A 4,515-nucleotide genomic window follows, 5' to 3' on the forward strand; every position below is an offset into this window, starting at 1 on the left:
AATGAAATGTTTTTTCAGTAGGTGATCTAATTTCATATAAATTAGCTTAGTAGGGAAAACAGTTATTGTTAAAAAAGTTAATTAAAAATGTTATCTCGTTATGGAAAAGGACCCAGTTCGACGTAAGGACAAGTGCTCGGTGGAGAAGGGTAGAAACAGAGTTGGACTTAAAATTCATAAAACAGGAGCTATAAAAGTTGGTACCTAGTACCAGTCCAGTAAAAAGTTTTCTCCTAAAAATCGTGGTATTAAAACAGTCGTTTTTCTCTGAAAACATAAACGTCCAGGAATGGTAGAACGACCGTCTACCATTCCTGGACGTTTTAGTTTTCAGAGAAAACGACTGTTTTAATACCACGATTTTTAGGAAGAAAACTTTTACTGGACTTGGTACCAACTTTTATAGCTCCTGTTTTATGAATTTTAAGTCCAACTCTGTTTCTACCCTTCTCCACCGAGCACTTGTCCTTACGTCGAACTGGGTCCTTTTCCATAACGAGATAACTTTTTAATTAACTTTTTTAACAATAACTGTTTCCCTACTAAGCTAATTTATATGAAATTAGATCACCTACTGAAAAAACATTTCATTATTAAACCAAAAGTTTTAACTGTCCTAAAATGAAGTTCTATGCATGCTTTCCATTTACTCATGACATTAAATTTCACAAAAAGTTCACAGAAATCATTCAGGAACATTTTCATGCCATAAACATAAAATTAATCCCTAAGAACCCTTTCACCATCGGTTCCCTCTTTACCTCGAAGGAGCGATTATCACCTTATATGTCCTCTGGTGTTTATTTATAAATATACTTGCCCTGAATGTCAAACAGGGACCTATGTGGGATCCACCAGCAGACTCCTTAAGGTGCGTATCGATTCTCATCGTGGCATAAGCTTCCGTACTGGCAGCAGGATTGCAAACCAGAACACTCCAATATTAGAAATCACTCCAAAATATGTAAAAACAATATATCGATAATAAAGACTTCAGTATTTTAGGCCATACCACCAACCCGCACGACCTTGTTATTCTAGAATCGCTCTTAATTAAACAACTTGTTCCGTTCGTTGAAATACCCATACGTCTTCCTCCCCTCTGTATTTGTCTTGACTTGTGTTGTTTATTTATGTTTTTATGTTTACGTTTAGTTTAACGCTGTCACTCCTCTAGGTCGGTCCTTAACTTCTTTGTTCTGTAACTGCTTTCAATCTTTTGTCAATTTTTGCTTATTTTATGTTCATTTATCTTTCATTTTAATGTATGTCCTTTTAAATAATTTAACTTCCTTAATTTTAATGTGTATATTTTGTACACTTGTAAGAATAAACTTTTTTAACTTTTGCATTTCTGAATTTTTTAATACTTAGTTTTGTTTTTACAATTTTACTAGGAAATTTATTTTTCATTTTAACAGCCTGATGATGTAATTAACTTGATAATTACGAACGTTGCAATAAAGACAGCATGTACATCTGTGTGTGTCCATCTTCCCTTCATTGATATATATATATATATATATATATATATATATATATATATATATATGTATATGTATGTATGTATATATATATATACACACACACACATATATATATATATATATATATATAGATATATACTATATATATACATATATATATATATATATATCTTATATATATATACATATATATAATATATCATATATTTAATATCATATACATATATATATATATATATATAGATATATATATATATATATATATATATATATATATATAGATAGATAGATATATAGATATATATATATATATATATACATATATATATATATATAATATATATATATATATATACTATATATATATCTATATATATATATATATATATATGTATATCTATCTATTATATATATTATATATATATATATATATATATATATATATATATATATATATATATATATATATATATATATATATATATGTATCTAAGGGAAGGGATTTGGTTAAAAGGTCATAGAAAAAATTATATATGAGTTACTTTATATTCATGGCACACCCATATCTAATATGGAACACGCTCATACAAACACAATATTATATGTATATATATGTATATATATATACTATATATATTAATATATATATGATACATACACGCTCATATATTTTGTGGTGTTGCTGCTTGGGGACTTAGGCTCGCTCTCCACGAATGCGGCGGGCAAGCTGGATGTCCTTGGGCATGATGGTGACCCTCTTGGCGTGGATGGGCGCACAAGTTGGTGTCTTCGAAGAGACCGACGAGGTAGGCCTCAGATGCCTCCTGCAGCGCCATGACGGCGGAAGACTGGAAACGGAGGTCGGTCTTGAAGTCCTGGGCAATCTCTCGAACCAGGCGCTGGAAGGGCAGCTTCTGATGAGCAGCTCTGTGCTCTTCGGTAGCGACGGATCTCACGGAGGGCCACGGTACCGGGCCTGTAACGGTGAGGCTTCTTCACTCCTCCTGTAGCAGGAGGCAGACTTACGAGCAGCCTTGGTGGCCAGCTGCTTTCGTGGGCCTTGCCTCCAGTGGACTTGCGAGCAGTCTGCTTGGTACGGTATATATATATACACATATATATATATATATATATATATATATATATATATATATATATATATATATATATGTGTGTGTGTGTGTGTGTGTGTGTGTGTGTGTGTGTATGTGTGAGTGAGTGTGTGTGCGTGTGTGTGTGTATGTGTGTGTGTGTAAAAAGAAAACGTTTAAAAAACACAAAACCAAATACCACTAAACTTAATGTCTTGCTAAAATTCAACTCTTCCGTCGATTTTTGTGGTACCTTTTCCGCTGTAAATCTTACATCTGACTATCATCCAGGCTAGACACGAAATAAATCTTTCAAAATTTAATTTCTCTTGATTACCAGACGCTATTCTACAACCCTGCGTGGGCCTAATTGCTTTTATTAATTCTTTAGGTGCTCAGGATTCCACAAAACAAAGAGAGAGAGAGAGAGAGAGAGAGAGAGAGAGAGAGAGAGAGGAGAACAGTGTAACTACTCCGCCCTATAAAAGCGTGTGTCTTGTGAATTAGTTAAAGGAATTCACAGGGCAGTAATCATCTACAGGGCGAGTATGTGGGTTGTTGTTGTCTTGTGGCTCAAAATGTCATCTGTAAGTGTGTGTGTGTGTGTGTATATATATATATATACTATATATATATATATATATATATATATATATATATATATATATATATATATATATATATGAAATTAATATATCCTAGACCAGAAGAATTTTAAAAAGTATTTAGGAAAAAAATGTGGCTTGGTTAACCTAAAAAAATGATTTAGGTACCTGGCAGGTAGTCGAATAAAACTTATTGGACACGAACAAGACCTATTTCACCAAGGTCTTTGTAATTATAAATTTACCTTTATCTGTAAAACGCTAAACTATGAGAATCGAATTATTTGCCAGGCATTATAATATCACTAACTAGTATACTTTCACAGTTCCCTCCTTAGAAGGCAATTAGAAAGTCGCATTAATTTTATACTTTCTATTATCAATAATTCACTTTCTCAATTTTCTCTTCAGAAGGCAATAAGAAAGTTGCACTAATATCTAAACTTTCTAATACCAGTAATTCACTTTCACAAGTCTCTTTAGAAAGCAGTAAGAAAGTCGCATTAAGGGTAGGCTCCACTTTGGAGGGGTGCCGATCGTAAGAGATCGTAAAAATATTTGCCAAAAATACACTAATCAAGACAGGCTAATGAATTTTATCAGGCATTATTTGCACTATAATAAAGCATATTGCTCTGTGAGTTTTTATTCATCCTACAGGGAAAATAATGATTTTATGAAAAAAAATGTGAAATTCAGGGCCCCTTGTATTGAAGGTTATTTGATGATCGGTGAGAAACTACAGTCTTGAATAGAAATTCGGTCTGACAGAATGTTTGTATATCCCCCTAGAACATGCACATAAAGTATTATCAAAATAGAACAGTAAGTAAGCACGTAATAACAAAAAAAAGAGCAACAACTTCAGGTAAGTTCAGCGAAAGCCCCGCCGAAAAATAAGGCTATAGTTAGGAAGAAATATTCATAAAAAATTCAAACCTCGATTTAGGGACAAAACCTTCGGAGAGACTGTAGTTATTATGTCACTTGATAGCCTAAAACATCTAAAAATTATATTAGTAGGACAATCAAAGAACCACCCCCCCCCCCCCCTTCCCGAAAAAACCAAACCAGAGAAAAGCGAAAAAAAGCGATTTTTTCCTGAGGACAAGAAACTTGAAAAATTTGTTTAGACACCCCTAAAATGGTTTTCTGAGATGAAACTACTCGTAGAAAACGTAGTAAAGACATCGACCAATTTAGAGGGATACTATACTATTTTTTTTATATTTGCGATTTCCATATTTATCGGCTGCGCTTTCGCTTCAGTTGTTGCTCTCTTTTTTTTTTTTTTTTTTTTTTTGTTACGTGCTTATTTACTGTTATATTTTG

General features: G+C 32.6%; 1 pseudogene; it reads right to left on the reverse strand.

The window, feature by feature from the left end:
* Positions 1-2,181: 2,181 nt before the first annotated feature.
* Positions 2,182-2,603, reverse strand: LOC135207433 (histone H3-like; annotated as a pseudogene).
* Positions 2,604-4,515: the final 1,912 nt, after the last annotated feature.

This window comes from Macrobrachium nipponense, chromosome 32, assembly GCF_015104395.2.
Source record: "Macrobrachium nipponense isolate FS-2020 chromosome 32, ASM1510439v2, whole genome shotgun sequence".
NCBI classification, from domain to species: Eukaryota; Metazoa; Arthropoda; class Malacostraca; order Decapoda; family Palaemonidae; genus Macrobrachium; species Macrobrachium nipponense.